The sequence below is a fragment of the Zalophus californianus genome, chromosome 3, assembly GCF_009762305.2.
Source record: "Zalophus californianus isolate mZalCal1 chromosome 3, mZalCal1.pri.v2, whole genome shotgun sequence".
Classification (NCBI taxonomy): Eukaryota; Metazoa; Chordata; class Mammalia; order Carnivora; family Otariidae; genus Zalophus; species Zalophus californianus.
In genome coordinates, this window is record NC_045597.1 from 136,145,429 (window position 1) to 136,165,116 (window position 19,688).

The following is a 19,688-nucleotide window of genomic DNA, read 5'->3' on the forward strand; positions in this document are numbered from 1 at the left end:
AGTCCTTTCTACTTCCACTATCAAGGGGCTATCCACTATTAACACTTCTTTTGGATAGTTCCCAGATACTTTCCTATGCACACATCAATGCAATTATCATATATACCTATCTTTTTGCCTTAAAAATTGAATTATACTGTAAATACAATTGCCAACTCCTTTTTTTACTTAAATGTCTTTCATAGATATTCTGCTGTGAGAATACTTATAGATCACAGCAAGGTATGTGTTCATTAAAAACAGCTGGACTTGTTTGTATAACTATGTAGACATAGTTATAAAAGCAGTAACTCAGTAGACAGTGTCAAACTATAACATACTTCATCTTTCTGTTTTAGGAATGTTAGTGAGAATTGGCCAATCTCTAGGTAGCCTGGTGTTACTTGCCCTGAACTTTGTCATAACCTGGTTCCCAGAATGAAGATAACGTTATTCCTTAAAGTAGTTCTCTATTAGCTATTCTGATGAATAAATATATGCTCATTGTCAATAAGCTAATATATAGCCCTTCCAGATTTTATATTTAGGTATATGCATTTTTAAATTTTGCTTAATGCTTATGCAGTGCTTACTATGTGTCAGGTACAATTCTAAACACATTTCAAATTTAAACTCATTTGATTCTTTTAACAACTATATGAGGTAGGTACCATTATCCCATTTTAGTTTCCTTGTGATTTTTCCATCTAAACAATTATGTTATCTGCGGAAAATGGGAGTCTTATTTCTTTCTCTCCAAGCTTTATGTCTTTTATTGATCTTTCCTGACTTGTGCTGGTTAGGACCTCCAGCACCAGGTGAATAGAATTGGTGAGAGTAGACATCCTTTTCTTGTTACTCATCTTCAGGAAAAGCATTCAATATATCACCATTAAATAAGATTATAACTGAAGATTGAAGAAATCCCCCTTCCATTTTTAATTTACTGAGAGTTTTGATCATGAATTGGTATTGAACTTTGTCAGATGCTTTTCTGAGTGTATTAAAATTCTATATGGTTTTTCTCTTTTATTCTGGTAGTACATCTATTATAATAATTGATTTTTAAATGTTAAAACTGTGTTACATTCCTAAGATAAACCCTAGTTGGTCATGATGTGAAACAGGATAATTATCTTTGTATATTACTAAATTTTATTTGGTAATATTTGTTAAGGAATTTTTGTATCTATATTCATAGATACTGAGCTGTAATTTTCTTTTCTCATTGTATCAGATTTGGTATCAGGATTAAGCTGGCCTCATAAAATGAGTTGGGGAAGCTTCCATCCTGCTCCATTTTCTGAAAAAAAAAAAACGGTTTGTGTAAGATTTTTAATATTATCTTTTCCTTAAATGTTTGATAGAAGTCACCATGAAACTATTTGTCCTGGAGTTTTCTTCATGGGAAGGATTTTGATAGTGTATTCAATTACTTTGAGATTGAGCTATTAAGATTTTTAATTTCATCTTGTGTTGATTTTGGTAAATTCTATTTTTTAGAAAACTTGTCCATTTTATCTAAGTTTCCAAGTTCATTGACACAAAGTTGTTTATTATAGTTATTTATTATCCCTTCAATATATTCAGATCTCTGGAGACATCTTTTTCATTCCTGATACTGGTAATTTTTATTCCCTCATTTTAATTTTTCTTGATCAGTCTAGCTAGGAATTTGTGAAATTTGTTGATCTTGTAAAGAACTAACTTTTGGTTTTCTTGATTTTCTCTATTGTTTTTGTGTTCTTTTTCATTGATTTATGTTCTTTTAAAAGAATCATTATTTCCTTCCTTCTGTTTCCTTTGGATTTAATTTGCTTTCTTCTAGCTTCTCAGGTAGAAACTTGAGTCACTGCTTTTATGCCTTTATCCTTTTCTACTATAAACATTTATAGCTATAAATTTCCTTCTCATTACTTAACTATGGCACACAAATTTTGATATGCTGCATTTTCATTACTCTTTACTTCAAAATACTTTCCCTGTGATTTCTTCTTCCGTTCACAAGTTCTTTAAAAGTGTGTTCTCAATTTCCACATATTTGGGGTTTCCTAGATATCTTGTTACTGTTTTTTGGTTTAATTGAATTATGGTCAGAAAACATATTTGGTAGAATTTCAGACATTTGTAATTGATTGAGATTCTGTTTATAGCACACCAAATTGTCTGTGTTGGTGAATGTACCATGTACCCTTGAAAAGAATGTGTATTCTGCAGTTGTGGGGTGCAGTGTACTATAAATGTCAGATAAGCCAGTGTAGTTGATGGTGATATTCAGGTCTTCCATGTTCTCACTGTGTTTTGTGTGTGTGTGTGTGTTTTTGTCTTGTTCTTCTATTAATTACTGAGAAAACAGTCTTAAAATCTCTGACTATGATTTTGGATTTGTCTATTTATTCAGTTATTCTGTCAGTTTTGTTTCAAAATGTTCTGTTATTAGGCCCATATCCATTTATTATTTTTATCTCTTTCAGGTGAATTGCCTTTTTTGTCGTTATGAAGTGTCTCTATGTCTGGTAATACTCTTTGCCTTAAAATCTAGTTTGTATGATATTAATATAGTCACTCCAACTTTCTTATGCTTTCTCTTTTTCCATGCTTTTATTTTCAGACTATCTATTCCACGTATTTAAAGGATATGGAGAACACATAGATGAGTTTTAATTTTTTACCCATTCTGGCAGTTTCCATTTTTAACTGGAGTGTTTAGTCTGTTTACATTTAATATAATTATTTATATGTTTGGATTTAGATTTACCAGTTTGCTATTTGTTTTCCCTTCATCCCATCTACTTCTTTGTTCCTCTTCCTTCCTTTCCTGCCTTATTTTGATTTAATGAATATATTTTAGAAATCTGCATTAGTTTGGTACTAATGCAGGAAGCAGGTACCAAGATGAAGTTATCTGTGCAAGAAGAAGAGGAGAGAGACAGGCATCTGTGAAAGGAGGGAGGATAAGGTAGAAAGAGCCTCAAACTGCATTATGACTTTGAGAAAGTCTCTGCCAGCCTGATGGAGGATTTTGGTCAAAGACTGTTGATAGGTGAGTGTTGCACTGGGCAGAATTGGCCAAGTGCGCATATCCCTGTCATATTCAGTCATTGACTAGCTGCAAAGAACATAGCTTTGAGTCACTTACAGTGGATCCCAAAGGTGCTGCCGTGGGATGCTGTCAGCTAACTGCACTCCTCACAGCTGACTGTCAAGTTTCTTCTAGAAGGGAAATCCAAGTGAGGCATCTTCATGGCTACCACAAATTCCATTTTAATTTTTCTATTGGCTTTTTAATTGTCTCTCTTTTCGTTAATTTTTAGTGGTTGCTCTAGAGATTACCATATACATTTTTAGCTTTTCCCGTTCTACTTAGAGGTAATACTATACTGCTTCATGGCAAACATTGGAACATTGCAACTGCATCGTTTCATTTACTGACTCCTCCATCCTCTGTGCTGTTGTTGCCATGTATTTATGTTACATCTATGTGTGTTACAAACCCCACAATATAGTGTTATAATTTTTTAAAAAAGAATAATTGTATGTCTTTTAAATAATTTCAAAGGAGTGTGTGTGTATGTTTGGGTGTGTGTTTTATACCACTCACATATTTACCATTTACCATTTTCAGTGATCTTCATTCCTTTCTGTAGACCCAAATAACCATTTGTAGAGTTTATTTTTGTCCTGTAGAACTTTCTTCAACCTTTCAAGTAGTGCAGATCTGTTGGCAATTAACTCTTTTAGGTTTTGTTTTTCTTTTTTTTTTAAAGATTTTATTTATTTATTTGAGAGAGCGAGAATGAGAGAGAGAGAGAGAGCACATGAGAGGGGGGAGGGTCAGAGGGAGAAACAGACTCCCCGCTGAGCAGGGAGCCCGATGTGGGACTTGATCCCGGGACTCCAGGATCATGACCTGAGCCGAAGGCAGTCGCTTAACCAACTGAGCCACCCAGGCGCCCCTAGGTTTTGTTTTTCTGAAAATGTCTTCATTTAGCCTTCGTTGACTAAGAATATGTTTGCCAGATATAAAATTCCGGCTTGACTGTTTTTGCTCCTGTTGGCAGTTATAAAGATGTCATTCTTCTACATCCTAGCCTACATTACTTTTGATGAAAAATTAGTATAGTTTTATCCCATATATAATATGCCATTTTTTCCCCTGGTTGCTTTCAAGATTTTCTCTTTGTCTTTGAATTTTAGCAGTTTGAATATGTGCCCTGGCATGGGTTTATATTTTGTTTTGTTTTTATTTATCCTGTTTGGGGTTTGCAGAGATTTTTAAATTTGTAAATTTATATCTTTGTTTTTATCAAATTTTGGCAAATTTGGATTATTATTTTTTCAAAATTTTTTTTCTTGCCCATTCTCTCTTCACCTACCATTCTGGGATTTCAATTATACATGTGTTATACATGCTATTATATCCCACTGGACCCTGAGGCTGTGTTCATTCTTAAAGTTCTTTTCTCTCACAAATTGGATAATTTATATTGTTCTATCTTCTAGTTCACTGATAACATTTTGTTACCTTTTTCCTAATCTGCTGTTAGATCATCCAGTGAATTTTCAGACTTTTTGGTTAGTTTTGGAATTTCCAATTGGTTCTTTTTTTTTTTTATAATTTGTCCTTCTCCACTGAAATTTCTTTTATATCCTTTAGCATAGTTATAATAACTGCTTTAAAAATACTTGTGTGCTAATTCCAGTGTCTGCATCATCTCCGAGTTGTTCTCTATGGATTATCTTTTCTTTTGAGGATGGGTTTTCCTGTTTCTTTGCATATCTAGTAATTTTGGAATGTACCTTGGACATGGTGAGTGACATGTTATAGAGATTCCAAATTGTGTCACATACCTTTGAAGAGTATTGATTTGCTGTTTTAGTAGGCAGTTAATTTAATGGAAGTCAAATTCCAAGTTTGTCTTCCCTGTGATGGACAGCAGCAAAAATCTATTTGGTTTTTGTCATCTTAGCTGGTCTACTTGAAGTCCGCTCCACACATGTATAGTATTGGGAGGAGTCAGAAATTTGCTCAGATTGTATGTACTCAGTTTGGGGCTTTCCTTCTGTGGCTATCTTCTTTCTGGGGTTTCCTCCCACATTTTATAGCTGCTGTCATCTCTAATTTCTCAGCTAGTAAGATGGCAGAGACCTAGCTACCATGTGGAACTGACTGACTGGGTCTCCCCTTAGATAAAAAGCTATAAAACATGAATAATTTTATCAAGAGCCATTCTTCCGAGTGTTATCCTCCTCCCCTACCCCTGCCATTAGCTCTTGCCTGATCTTGATCACTCTCCAGTGCCTTCAGATAGCTATTGTTTTTTAATATTTTATCCAGAGTTTATGATTGTTGTCTGTGAGAAGGTTGGTCTGATATGAGTTACTTTTATGACCAAAAGCAGAAGTCTATTATCCCACTTTATAGATGAATTTGAAAGACACATTACATTAAGTTTAAGTACCTTACCCAAGGTCATACAGTTGGTAAGTGGCAGGGCTGTGATTTGAACACAGGCAGTTTGGTTCCAGAGTCTTAGGATTTCTTCCAAGGGTAGAATTTAATAGCATGAATTTTCAGGACAATGGCAGGAAGTATAGGAAATAACTCTTGGACTTGTGGGACCTTACAGTGTTAATCCCTTATGCATTGGGCCATTCTCAAGATGTTACTACTCAGTGGATACTTCTTATATATTTGGATGTTTACATTATTTTATGTATATGTTTACACACAAGTCGTATTAAAGGATTATGTTGTTCTTGGTTAATATGTTGTCTTTGGTTATGAGAAATCTCATACTTTCAGGATCTTGTGATGTGCTCCTGGGCCATCTTACTTAGAAACTGGTGAGCTTTATCATGTGGTTCTTTTAGTGCTTAAAATAAAGAGAACTTTTGAAGGAAAGTAATATAAACAGTAATATAATGAATGTATAGAAATTATTTATTGAAGAAACTCAGGACCACAATGATGGGGTAGTTGGCTTTTAAAAATGTAAATCTGAGATTAATTTAGCTGATGCAAACCATAGACCTTGGAAGCCTAACAATAGGACCAAGCTTGAGTATAACTTGTTTTAGAGTTTCTCCTCCTTCCCCCTTGTTTCCCTTTCCCTCCTCTGGCCTAAGTCAGTTTCAGTTAACATTCATGAAATGATTCATTTCATCTTATTCCTCTAACCCTTGATTTTATCTTCACTTTGCATTTTCGAATCTGGCTTGCTTCATGTTCATTTCACCATAGTTTGTAAGCTGATGTGTAGTGATATCTTATTCATGGATGTTACTTTCAAACTAAAGGAAAAGGCCTATGTAATTTGCTTTTGGAATTTTCTCACATCCCACACCAGTGCTCGGATACCATACTCACGCTGACTGGCCAATAAAGAACAGGCGTTCAATTATCGATTGATGGTTGTGAATCCCAGCCAGTCAGTTCTGGGAAGGTGGGCTTATCTTCTGAGTTTAATAAAACTGAGTCCTTGAAGGCCATGATAAAGATTTTGGCTTTCATCCTAAGACTAACTGGAAGCGATGCAGAGTTTTAAGCAGTAGAGTGGCAAGCCCAGATTTAAATTTTTTAAATAATTACTCTGGATGTTTGTGGAGCAGTTCAGTATAACCAAGTTGTAGAGGATAGAAATTAATATAAATGATTAAAGTTTCACGCAAGGATATAATCCAGAGGAACGGATACCCCAGATAGTCTTCAAGCAGAACTCCCAAGTTTATTTCTCTCAACTGCAATGTTGAAGAATGTTGAGAAGCAGAAAGTTAGAGACTGATTTTCTTTTTTTTGGTCAAGGGCCTGGAATGTGAGTATTTTTCATTTCTGAACAGAGACATTTTATTTTTATAATGAAAAAATAAAGCAGTGCAAATATCAAGGAATTAGGGAATTGAATATCAAAAAGCTACTAAAAATAGCAAGTCTATATTTTATGCCCATATAAAATAGATGTCATAATTTATTAATTTTAAAAAAGCAAAATTAGAGATGTAAAATACGTGTTTATAATTATGGAAACAATCGTGTTTTCTCTTAACAAAAATACACAAAATAAAGACAAAACTTGTTATACTTTATTATCCACCAAATTCTATTGCTTAACACCTGTTAAAAAGTTATGCTGCTTAAAATGAGAAAACAAACCTAATATTATTTCAGTAATCATGAAAATCTGGGCTAAAGGCTTTGAGGTGCCACTAAGAGAGCAAAATTTTCGAGAGATTAAAAACTTTCATATGAAAATGTACTCTGATGTGTTTCTTCTTCCCAAACATTTGTGGGGATTGAGAAAATTCTAAATGTGTCTTAAAGCAAGGAATTGACAACTCCTGAAATAAATACAGTCTGGCTTCTGCTTCAGCCGCTACTTATTGACGGGTTATAACAAGGTTAATAACGATTTGTTGATTGATTCCCCCAAATTTTTGTAGATTTTTGTGCTTCTTGTATGTAACTTGCTAGATCATAGCACTCACATTCCTCATTAAAATTCACATTAAAGGGTGCATATGTAAAACGATCATGGATGGGGAAAAAAAAGATTTCTCAGAAAAAAAAGCCAGCAAAAGGTGCACTGCACTGTGGGCAGTAAGTGGGGTATCAAGTTACTCTGTTTTTGTAAACAGTGTCAAGTCTGTATTCTGGGCTGAAAAACTGGCAAATGACAGCTCTCCCTCGTACTTCCTGAGGTCATTTGTACCATTTTAAAGGATAAATCATAAATAGACCTTTGAACTAAGACAGTCTCGCTGGACCTATCCTTTTGCGACTGACTTCCAGTCTCAATGGGATATTGAAGGGGAGGCTCGATAGAATAAACAGTGGAATCCTTGTCCGGGAATGACTGCCTGGCAATTGTTTCATGGAAAACAGGGAGGGGTGGGGGACAACAACCCTGCTCTGTTCACTGGCTCTTTAATTTAGATTACCAATGATAAAGCCGGGGCTCCGGCTAAAGAAAGGTAGGATGCATACGCAGAAACATTAGTGCTAATATGCTGCAGAAAGACAAGATAAATCAGCCCAGCTCTCATACATCACTGAGGGAGAAGCTGATTGCAACTTGACCATGTGCCTGAGTAGTCCCATCAGTGAGAAGAACAGAAACATGGATTAAAAAAACTAGAATGTACCCTTAGGGCTACTGCCGTGCTGGACCTGGAGGAAGTATCTGGTGTAAGTTTCAGCTTGTTTTATCCACGTATTTACCAGTGTGTTCCCACGCAGGGAGCTTGTTTCTCTTTCTGGGTTTTCATGAAAGCTTCAAGCATGTTTATTTACAGTCGTAGACTTCATTTCGCATGGATGTAATATCAACCTAATAAAGTTCTTAACAGAGGACAGTTTAGCCCAGTGTTTATCCAGGAGAGAGAGAAACGTGAAAAAGTGATGGTTATCTTTACTGTCTATAGGAAGCCTGTGGGTGAGTTTTGTTTTTTTGTTTTTTGTTTTGTGGGGAGGTGAGGGGTTAGAGAGGTGGATTTTAAACTAAAAACTCAGTTCTTTTGCCATTCACTTAAAAAAAAAATACGTATTGGTAACCCAGCATTTCGTTCCTCCTGTGGTCTTTTGTTTTGGGAAGAACTGTGTTTGAATATGTAAGCCAGACTGCTCGGAACGCATTATATTTTATGACTGGGATGTTTGTATTGTTTCATATCTGTTATTAGACAAAATAATCATAAAGGGTGTTTTCTGTGGACCTTTTTATATTCCAAAATTAAATACAGATGGTAATTTCCAGCAGTTTTAAAAATTTGTCAATTATTTAATTTAGCATCACTTAAGCATCTGCACAGGGAGAAAGCTGAGATGGTACAGAAGCTGAATAAGCATTGATTGCTCGTCTGAATTGCATCTTTAAAGTTTTTGCCTCAAATCTCTGATTTCACAGTTTATTTTTACCAAATTAGATTATCATATTTCATTATCAAGACTGCAAATGGGTGGAACTCTCTCAGATATCCTACATTTCCCGTTAAAACAGGGCGTAAAGCGCCTGCTGATTGTTACTCTGAGGGAAATTCTCATGCCGGCTCCCCGGGAAGATGGCTTAAATAATGCATGGGCAAGAGTGAAGCAAGATGGAATTTATGGCCCAGACACTGAGGTCGGGCTTTTGTTCAGAGGAAAGAGTACATAAGTGTGAGCATATAACATACTCCCAGGCTCCAGGGGAAGGGTGTAACTGAATGAAATTAGTGGCCACATGGTGCTGTCCACATGTTATTCAAAACAAGCCTTAAAACAGTCCACTGAGCCTAAAGTGTGGTTTGAGGAGGGGAGGTGGGGGAAACTGGAAGTGTCAGCGGCAAACAGAATCCCCTGACTGAAAACTCCATGGGACAGACACAGGAAGTGAATTTTCTGTAGGAGGCAGGGTGGCCCTAGAGAGAACGGATGTGTGACTGATGAAAAGCAGCATGGCAGTCTTGTTAGGAAAGAATAAACCTTGACCAAACTGCAGCATTCTATATATTATATCTTCCATCTTGTCCTAATTAGAGGAATATGTCTGCTGAATCCTAATCTCTTTAATTGTTGATAGAGCAGGCATGCGATTTGCTATAAATACTCATGAGCATTCATTTCTGAAATAATGGCTGTTGCCAAATATATTAGACCGACAGGAGTGCTGGACTAGGGAAGGCTGTGCTGAATGGTTGAGTTTTGGAGGTAATGGACCAGTTGAGAATCATTGCACAGCTGGGCCAGCAGCTGCACCCAGTGCTCTGTCAAGTTTGGCCTCCAATTTCCTTGAACTTGTCCTTGTTTGCCAAAATGATGAACATAGCAAGAGCTCATTTCAGATGAGCCTGCCGCGAGCAAAAAAGACCCTTTCCAAGGAGTCTTTGTCAAGGTATGTAGTCAACAGCAGCAGTGGGCAAATGAGGTATTGATTAGGGAATGGGAAGTTTGAATGGTCATAAAAACAAAAAGCAAAGGTGAAGTGGTAGCATGAGGTAAGCTGGCAGAAGACCAGAGTACATTAAAACGCTGCATTGGGTCATCACTGTCCTAACTGGGGACATATGGAAAAATCCCATAATAATATCCAGCAATAATTATCTTGTAGTTAGGAAAAAATAAATAGGCCCATGGGTTGGAAGGCAGCCCAGTAATCTCAACGCCTTTTTTCCTAACATTGTATTGTTCTGATATTCCTTGGGACCGGGTCAAGAGGAAGTGTCATAGAGAGCATTTTATATTAAGAAGCATCCAGTGACTAAACAATGCGATTAGTGGCAAGCCAAAATAAGAGTAGCAAGGACTCTCCTTCCATTTCTTGGTCCTGGCTTGAGCAAGTATTTATTTAGCACGTGCTATGTATCCAGCATGTTCTAGATACATACTCTAACCAAGTAGATTATAAACTCTTTGAGAACAGACTAGTGGATTATACTTCTCTTGTATAAAGCCCATTTCTTGAAAACCATTGCCTTGATATGGTAATAATTGCAAGTCTGTCTACTTCCTTGACTTTGAAGAGATTAAATATCAAATCTTTGCCATGCAAATGCTTTATTTTCCTGCTCCAACAAAGATGACTCTCCTCTCTTCAGATTTGAGAGCTAGTGACTTGAGCACTTACAAGATAGGTGATTTGGGACAAAATACTTAACCTCTGGGAGAGTCTGTTTCCTCATGTGTGAAATGAAAAAAGTAACACTCATCAGGCAGGACTGTGAGGAGGAGAGGTGCCTAGTGCAGAGGCAGTGCTCTCCTCCTTCAGAGGGTATAAGCAGGATAAGTTACCGTATGGACTGAGTGGCTGCTGGGTGTGGAGGTGGGCATGGGGAGAGGATGAGGAGGGCAGCAGGAAAGCTGGCTAGGAGTCTGTAACAGAACCTTTGATGAGAATATGACCTGAGGCAGGACGGTGCCAGTGGAAACACCGAGCAAAAGGATGAATCTGAAATATGTTTTAAAGGGAAGCTGATTATATTAAAGTAGGGTGGAAATAACCATGGTGCTAAGGGAAAAGATTATGGGTTTGTGATAATGGCAAGGTTGGGTGTGTGTGCATGTGTGTGTGTGTGTGTGTGGTATTTGTTTGTTCTCCAAACCCAAAAAGCTGAAACAATACAGTTCTTCAGGGACTTATAAACCAAGAAAACCTAAGAAGAGAGAAGAGGAAATTGGAGTGCCTAGTTAACTTATGTAAAGGGAAAGAAAAAAATCAATAATAAACCAATAATATAGGACTGTTGCTGACAATAGAGTGAGAATTCAAAAGAATTGCTTAAAATGGCAAATCTATGTTTGGAGTTTTTCCCAGACAAGACCCACAATCATCAAATAATAAGGATCTTCTGCAATCTTGGAACTTATTTAAGTTTTCCTGAGTTAAAAAAAATGCCACCGAGAGGATACAAATAGTGTCAGGGTTGGGAAGAAAAAGAGCATGAGGAATGGAAATTCTCAAAATAGCTTGGTTCTAAAGAGGAGATGGAAGCCAAAAGATAGCTGGTTGACCTTTCAGAACTTAACCGTTCATTATGACTTGTCAGAAAGTGTCAGGAAGTATGACAACCGTTATTTCTTAAGTAATTTATTGTGATTTTTCAGGAAATTCAAACAGGAATCAAAACTACGCCAAACCAAATGGTTGTGGACTGGCAAATAGGTTGTGGTCCAAATGCTCATTTCAAATCCTTTATCGGAACAAAGTTGTAAACGTCTTTGGATTACTTTTCAAAAGTCTACCCAACTCATCCTATAGTAGAAGTCCTGTACATTTGCAATAAAACATTGATAGCAAAAAGACTTTATGTTAATAATTAAAACACAAGCAATACCATAAGAATGGAAAATGTTTTGAATGCCAGTAATTGGAGAAGTGCAGCTTAATTACAAGATGGTATGGGATGTAGCTATTTTTTTTTAAATTTTATTTATTTGAGAGAGAGAGTGAGAAAGAGAGAGCACAAGAGGGGATAGGGTCAGAGGGAGAAGCAGACTCCCTGCTGAGTAGGGAGCCCAATGCGGGACTCGATCCCAGGACTCTGGGATCATAACCTGAGCCGAAGGCAGTCGCTTAACCAACTGAGCCACCCAGGCGCCTGGGATGTGACTATTTAAAAACTTATGTCCACTTTCACTGGCTTTAAGAGACTTTGATTTCTTGAATTTTGAAATGTAGGGATTTTCTTGTCCTCGTTTCATGAATTTTACCTTTAATAATACCTGCCACGATCAGGATTGTTTTCACCCATTGAAAAAAGAAGGGGAATGAGGATGAAATAAAAAGGGGGGAAGGAAAGAAGGATGTACCTAAGGTAGATGGGACAAAAGTTAAAAGAAAGAGGAGAAAGAGCAAGTTTGAAGAATGGGTGAGAATGATATTGCATGAAGGAAAATTAAGGGAGTTCTGACATTGAGAAGAGTGTGTGAGAATGCGCTTGTCGCTCTTAAGGAGTAAAAAATAAGGGAGACCATTGGGCCTAATAGCTTGCTGGATCAGCCACCAGGGGGTGCTTAAGACTCAGAGAAGTTCTTTTTGAGTAGGTGATTCCACTCATGTGACTGGTAGACCTGAGGCTAGGAACCTTTGGTCCCCTTAAGCTTCCCCTTTTAACCACCTCTTGTTGTTGATGCCTTCCCTATTTGATGTGGATACGATGGCCTTCGTTTCAACCACCCTCTTAGCAATATTTTCAGTTCTCCCATTCATCCATTCAGTAGAGATGTTACTGAGTGATTCCTATTTGTCAGGCATTGTAGTTTAGGTACTTAGAAATGAACAAAACAGATCTGTGCCAGCCCTTGGTCCCTACCAGGCCAAATAAATACCATCCCTTAATCAATGCAGTTGTGTGCTTTCTCCTGCCTACAACCAGACTGCCAAGCACTGCTTGAGAAAATCATACCACTGTCCAGATTGATGCTGTGATACACTTATGACCTCCAATCTCAATTGGATCCCTCAGTATAGCTCAGTGATCCTTATATGTTTTCCTAATATATTTCTGACATTCTCTCCAACACCTGTTTGAAGACTTTTCAACTTTTCTCCAGTCTTTGACCAAACCACGTCAGTACATAGCCTCACATCTCAGCATGCAGGATTTCAACTTCCTGCCACCGGATCAATTACCTGCATAACCCAAATGAAACCAATTGACGTGAAAACTGTTCAGCATGGTGAAAGTCAAATCTGACTCCAGAAAGCCTTGGAAGACAATGGAGATCTTTACTGAAAGTTTGTTCAAGAGTCAACCAAGACCAAAGGGGAACTAATCCCAGAACATATAGCCAGATTTCCTAAAAATTGTTCTTATACGTCTTTCTCTTTGAAGTCTGACTCCTCATGGCAGCTCTCAGTTTATAGATGATCCCTGACTTAAGGTGGTTTGACTTAACGATTCTGTGACTTTACAGTGATGTGAAAGCAATATGCATTCAGTAGAAACCAAACTTTGAATTGTGAATTTTGATTGTTTCCCAGGCTAGGGATATGTGGTACCACATTCTCCTGTGACACTGGGCTCCCAGTTGCTATGTGATCACAAGGGTAAATAATCAACACACTTAACAGGCATTCTGTGTTTCACTTTCAGTGCAGGAGTCCATAAATTATATGAGATGTTCAACACTTTATTACAAGAAAGGCTTTGTGGTAGATGATTTTGCCCAACTATAAGCTAATGTAAGTGTTCTGAGCACGTTTAAGGTAGGCTAAGCTAAGCTATGATGTCCGGTAGATTCGGTGTGTTAAATGCATTTTTGACTTACGGTATTTTCAACTTCCAGTGGGTTTATTAAGACGTAACCCCATCATAAGCCGAGAACGATATATATCCTCTTTTTCTGTCCTACTTCCTGGCCTCCTCCCCTGCCCCCGTATTAATTCACCTTATCTTACTCCTGTCTGTCTGATCTCATTCCTTCATGGGTAGAACAAACTAGACTATCCGGGTGTCTGCCATTTTCCTCCCACCCTTAACCTCAGTCAGCGCAAGTCCTAGACAGTTCAGCAAGCAAATTATCCTTTTTCTGAGTGAGAGCAAAGCATTGCGAATATTGGTGACTTAATACACACATATTTTTAAATTGTCCATTTGTGTTCATGCATTCCACCTCTCCCCAGGTTCAAATAGAAGAGGTCTTCCCTCTTCTGATTTCTCCACCTGTGTTCTGCATCTCATTCACCTCCATACTTTGGGGGTGCTTGCTTTATGCACACTTTGCTCTATTTCCTGTATCCTTCACCTTTTCATCTCTAGTAGATCCTTCTCATCAGAGTGTCCAGGGATGCTAGCTGCTCCAATCTTAAAAAAAATAAGACACAACAAAACCTTCATCTTCCCTACATACTCTTTCATCTCCTCTCCTAACTTTTCCTCCCCTTTTCTAGCTAAACTTCTCAAAGAGTTTGTCTACATTTGTTGGGTCCTTCCTTCTCAAACAGTCCTCGGCCCACTATGATTTAAATTCTACCCCAGCCACTTCGTGGAAGCCCCTCTAGCTAAAGGCATTCACTGCCTATTTGTTCTGAATGTGAAGAGGATTCTTTAGTCCTTAATCTTTCTACAGCATTTGACACTGTAGATCACCATCTTCTCTGAAATATAGTTTTCCTGTAGCTTCTTTGTGCTCTTCTGTGTCTTGGTCTCTGTGGGCTTATCTTTCTTTACATACTATCAAAATATAGATGATATTCAGGGGCACTGTTCTTTTCTGACTTTGGGAGGAGTAGGGTGGGAGTTCCATTCATTCCCATGCCTTCTGTTAATATTTACATGCTATTGACTTCTGTGCTTGCGTGACACCTGCCCTCACCTCGCGAAGCAAGATACAGATTTCTGCTTGGAGATCTCCTCCACACTAGGGATTTGACCCCAGAATGGGGCATTCAGGAGGTAGGCAATGATTTGCTAAATGACTCTTCTCTCCCAAAACTCATCCCCCAAAGACACCCCACCGCCATTATTTTTTCTGTTACCTTGATCTCCTTTGGAGGCTGAAACACTAACTCTGAAATCTTCTTACATGCTTTCTTACTCTATTATTTATAGATAAACTTGATGGAATTTGTCCCTTTTATTAAACCAAAGTTTTGGAACTCAAAAACCTTTTTTGTCCCCAAACTGGTTATTAAAATAAAAAGTGCTTAGACTTTCTGTACTTTGGATTTAAAAAAAAAAGTCTAGGTAGACACTCAGTTGGTGTTTTTGTTTCCTTCAGGTCTTTTTGTGTCCATGAGGTAATTGAGTGATCCTGAAGCAATGTAGGGGGTCAGCAGGGCAGAATGTCAGAGGAGCAATGAGACACAAACTCTTTAATAGTTTAACCTACACTGGAAAGAAGGTAAATGAGTTGGTTTTACTAATGGTCTGAGGCATCATCCAAGAGAAAAGACTTTTGAGCCTAAACATGAAGGTTCATGAAAGTACCCTTTTGCTTATCTAAACAGATTCCTCATCATTTGAAATTGTACCTATATCACTTTATAACCAGAAATGAGTGGATGATTCTAATTTTCAGCACTTTATGAGTAAAATGGATTTACAAGTGAGGACATGGCTACGTGTTGGGTCTTTATAATAAATTATGGTGAAAGAGAGAACTAAATCGACTGGCCTAGCCCGGCTTCACCCTGATCGCATGGGCACAGACTAATGTTCATCCAGGCCAATCTATAAAGGCCAGGGGGTAAAGGGTTAAGAAACTGTCTTGAACCTTTGAGCTTCAACTACATTTTGGAAAGGTTTCATGGGACATGGAAGAAGTCTAGTGACTTAGGACAGAAAAATAAATTTGTACACTGCTTGTTTAACATTTAAAGCTATTTTGTTGAAGAATATAAAGGAAGTGGAATACCTTTCATAAATTCACATCGTGTCATACCTAAGTTAATCCAAATTTTAACTGTCAATCAATGACTGAGAAACTGGAGAAGGTGGGACATTCTTCAGTTGTTGAGCTCTTATCATCCAGGCATGCGATTGCAATTTGAACAGATTGGAATCAGATGAACAGATTATTGGACCACCTAACAAAACGGGCATCCCAGTAATCAATATCTGAAATAATAAAAGCATGAATTAAATGGTTTTTGATCAATATTATTCACACAACTCATATCCTTAATGATAATGCTTAACTGAAAGAAAGACCTTTGCTTCAAGGTTCATTTGCAATCCTCACAGAACTCTAAATTTGTTTTGACATCCCAGTGCTTCTGGAAAATATGAGCCCTGTATTTCATTTTGTGGAATTAGAGCAGACTGCATAATAACATGCTCTTACATAACACAGACCATCTCTACTTTTTCATTCTAAGTTTTAAAAAGAGAGATGTAGAGGGGCGCCTGGGTGACTCAGTCTGTTAAGCCTCCAGCTCTTGGTTTCAGATCAGGTCGTGATCTCATGGGTGGTGAGATCGAGCCCCCTATGGAGCCCCACATCGAGCTCTGCGCTCAGCGGGGAGTCTGCTTAATGATTCTCTCCCTCTGCCTAACCCCCCCACCCCATCTCTCTCTAAAATAAATAAATAAATAAATCTTTAAAAATACAAAACAAAACAAACAACAGAAGGAAAAATGTAGGGTTGCAGGCAGAGCAGAGGAAACTTGGGGGAGGGGGGGAAGAGCCATGTGTATAATTCTCTCCGGATCATTGTGCTCACACCTTCTTTAAAGGTATGCCTCTCGCACAGAGATCCAGACATTGCAGGCAGCTATTTGTCTGAAGCTGACCCTCCCTGTTAATTTAGAGGACAGAATTACAGTTCAGCTTCACCATAACTAAGCTTCACCATAACTTAGAACTGAGAGTTCTATAGTTTTTTCTAACCTAAAAAGAGAATGTAGGAAGGGCTTCGAACTCTTAAAAAATACATAAATGAAATAAACTAAATTCTAAAATTCAGTGTTGGAACAGATATAAGTTTCTATGAGGTCACATTTGGAGCACTGCAGAAGGAGAGGTCCGTGGATGTGGTCTTCTGAAAATACTAGTGTCAGGGCAGGTCTTTCGGCATCCTCAGCTCACTCTGCACACAGAGCTACAAAGACAGGCAACTCATCTCCACCACTTACTGTTTCCAGCAAAATTTAGCAGGTTGCAGAATGAGTTCTGTGGTATTCAGGCCATCCTAGGCCTCTGGTAAGGATGGTACTTCCTCCAGAGACCTGAACAATGCTGTACTCCTTCACGTATGTCATTTTGCCGTGAGAACTAACTGATCTTCCATGGGAGTTTCTGATGTTTGTTCAGAAATCGGAGGGCAGGTGGCTGGAGAACCATCCTGGCAACTCCATACAACAGTTGAGAGCTGGTCCTAAGTTGGAATAAGACAGAGGCGACCTTACACTGCCCCTGATCAACTAGAGTTCACAGCATCAAACTAAGATTTTTTATTTCTTTTGTCACTTTTGAGACATAACAAACACTGCAGTCCCCAGCTAATAGTTTTAGCCAACTAATTTCTTGCAGGGAGAAGTTATAGAATATTTGTTCTCTGAGATGTTCCTCAGTCTTGGAGGAGCTGGCTTAGAGGGATTGACACTTCACCCCATGTCCCTTTTGGTTATTCGTGTGCTTGTTTCCACTCATGCACTGACTCCTATTCTGTACTGGGCATTATTCTAGGCACAGTCTTTAGAGCAGTGAGCAAGAAGATTTATGATGATGGTAAAATGTTCACCCAAGAAAGCCTCTTCAAAAGGCACTTTTATTAGCACAAGAGCTCAGTAACCTCACTTTTTATTGTCCATAGCTCATGCGGAAAAGGAAAATTTTCTTTGTCTAAGTCACATGAGGCTTGGGGTCCTTTGTTTATAAAATCCCAGGAATGCCTCTTCAACTTGAGGCTATACAAGGACATTTAAGTGACACAACCCAGGTCTCATCTTCACAACTCAGTCTTTAATATGAACAACACTTGAAAGAGCTGAAAGTAACCTACATGAAGAAGTAGAGCTCTTAAGATAATTTTTTCTAGAAGCAGAGGCATCTACTTTTGACCCAACTGAATGCCATGACTCCTAAGTTTTTGCACACTCTAGAAAGGCTTGACTTCCTGCAAAGTGTTTGCCAAAAGATGAAAAGTAACACAAAGAAAAACACCCCAGTCAAGGGCCTGACATCTTGTAGGTGCTTAGAAAGTGTTTGTGGTACAGAATCTGAAGCTAACTAAAATCTAAATCAGATGCCAAAGGTGGGGTTACAAAACAAAACTGGCTTTCTTCTCCTCTAAATGAATCTCTAGAATGATTCATTTCCTTTTCTGTAAAACATGAATACTAATCCTCACCTCATGGGATTTTTAGGGGGCAAATAAGATAACACGAGAAAACTCTTCAAAAACTTTAGATTCTATGCAAATAGAAAGTTTACTATGGAAAAACGCAAAAACAAAGCCCGAGGCCTTGATAAATTCTTATGTATTGTGTCTTTGTTAAGTAGCAACAAGTTAAAAAGCAAACAACCAATATGTACTATTTTGAGCCTTTCCAATGAAAATATTCAAAAATCTTTTTGTTAAATAGCAACAAGTTAAAAAGCAAACAACTAATATGTACTATTTTGAGCCTTTCCAATGAAAATATTAAAAATCTTTTTGTTAAAAGTTCTTTCCCTATGGGTAATTCTATACCTATATATTTTGAGGAAAGTGGGAGGAAATAAAGGAAGTCCAACATCTGGAATAGAGTTAATGCAAGATTTTGTGTATCAAAAATCACAGAAAATTGGTTTCTGATACCTGGATATCTTCACTTATGTTGCTGTGTAGAGTTTATGGGGCTAGGGAGTGTATTCAAAAGAACCTGACTCAATCTTCGGGTTGTCAGCCCAATCGCTAGGCCATTTGGCCCCTCTCTGCATTTGGTGATTTTTATTAAGTTGAACCATACCAAATTCCAGATATTCAACAACCTTGGGCCTACAAAAATGACAATTTCACCTATTCAGCCTAATATCATTATATTTCTGTTACTGAATGGGGACTCCTTTGTTTATCTGTTCAGTCTGATATAAACATCTAGAGGGCAGGGATTGTGTCCAATGTCTAAATTGAAGTCTGGACGCCTGAGCTCAGACAAAGTAAAATATGAAAAGAATGCATAAAAATGTCTTTTCCTGTGAGCTGCAGGTACCATTTCTGGCACCCTTCATGGTGACAGTGCAATGGAAATCATAGGTGCTTAATCACTGGGGATGCCCTAGAGGTGAGCTCCTCACTCCCAGGGAATGTTCAGCTCAAACTAGGAGCCATTCCAGCAGCTCTGGTACCGCGGATGCTGCACAAGCCCAGAGTCCCCTCCTCCTTCCTATTCCCACTTCCTTCCTTCCTAGCCTCACCATGCCATCTCTGCTGCTTTTGCCTACAGCTTACCCAATTAGTAACCGCTGCACTGCTTTTTAAGCCTTTTTTTATGGTATCCCGGAGAATGGCAACCCGTAGTAGGAATGCATTTTACATCATGACCCTGTACACTACGCTGTATTACAAATGTATGTAGCTGATGTATCTGTATCTAATATTTCTTGTACACATGTTACCAAGCCAATTCTCAGTTTTGAGAAGCTGTCCAGCTTGTCCTTTTTGAAATGAGGGTCCAATTAAACTTGTGGAGACTTTAAAGCTTCATGGGAGAGAGAAAAAAATGCCAGCTCAATCTTTAAGCTTTTTATCCCCCTTAAGCAGCTGTGGTCTGTATCGGTTTATGTCAGGATTTGTTTTCCTATTCCT

General features: G+C 38.0%; 1 protein-coding gene across 13 annotated transcripts in view; it reads left to right on the forward strand.

The window, feature by feature from the left end:
- The window catches only part of RAPGEF4 (Rap guanine nucleotide exchange factor 4), a 295,155-nt gene that overhangs the window by 107,469 nt on the left and 167,998 nt on the right, over positions 1-19,688 (forward strand). For 2 of the 13 annotated variants that reach the window (XM_027588696.2, XM_027588698.2), the window contains exon 1: positions 7,969-8,164. The exons of 10 other annotated variants lie outside the window; for them this stretch is intronic. The gene's annotated coding sequence lies outside the window, so the exon portion shown is untranslated. Of the gene's footprint in view, positions 1-7,966; positions 8,165-19,688 lie in introns of those variants that run through there. One more of the 13 variants, XM_027588691.2, reaches the window with a different exon arrangement.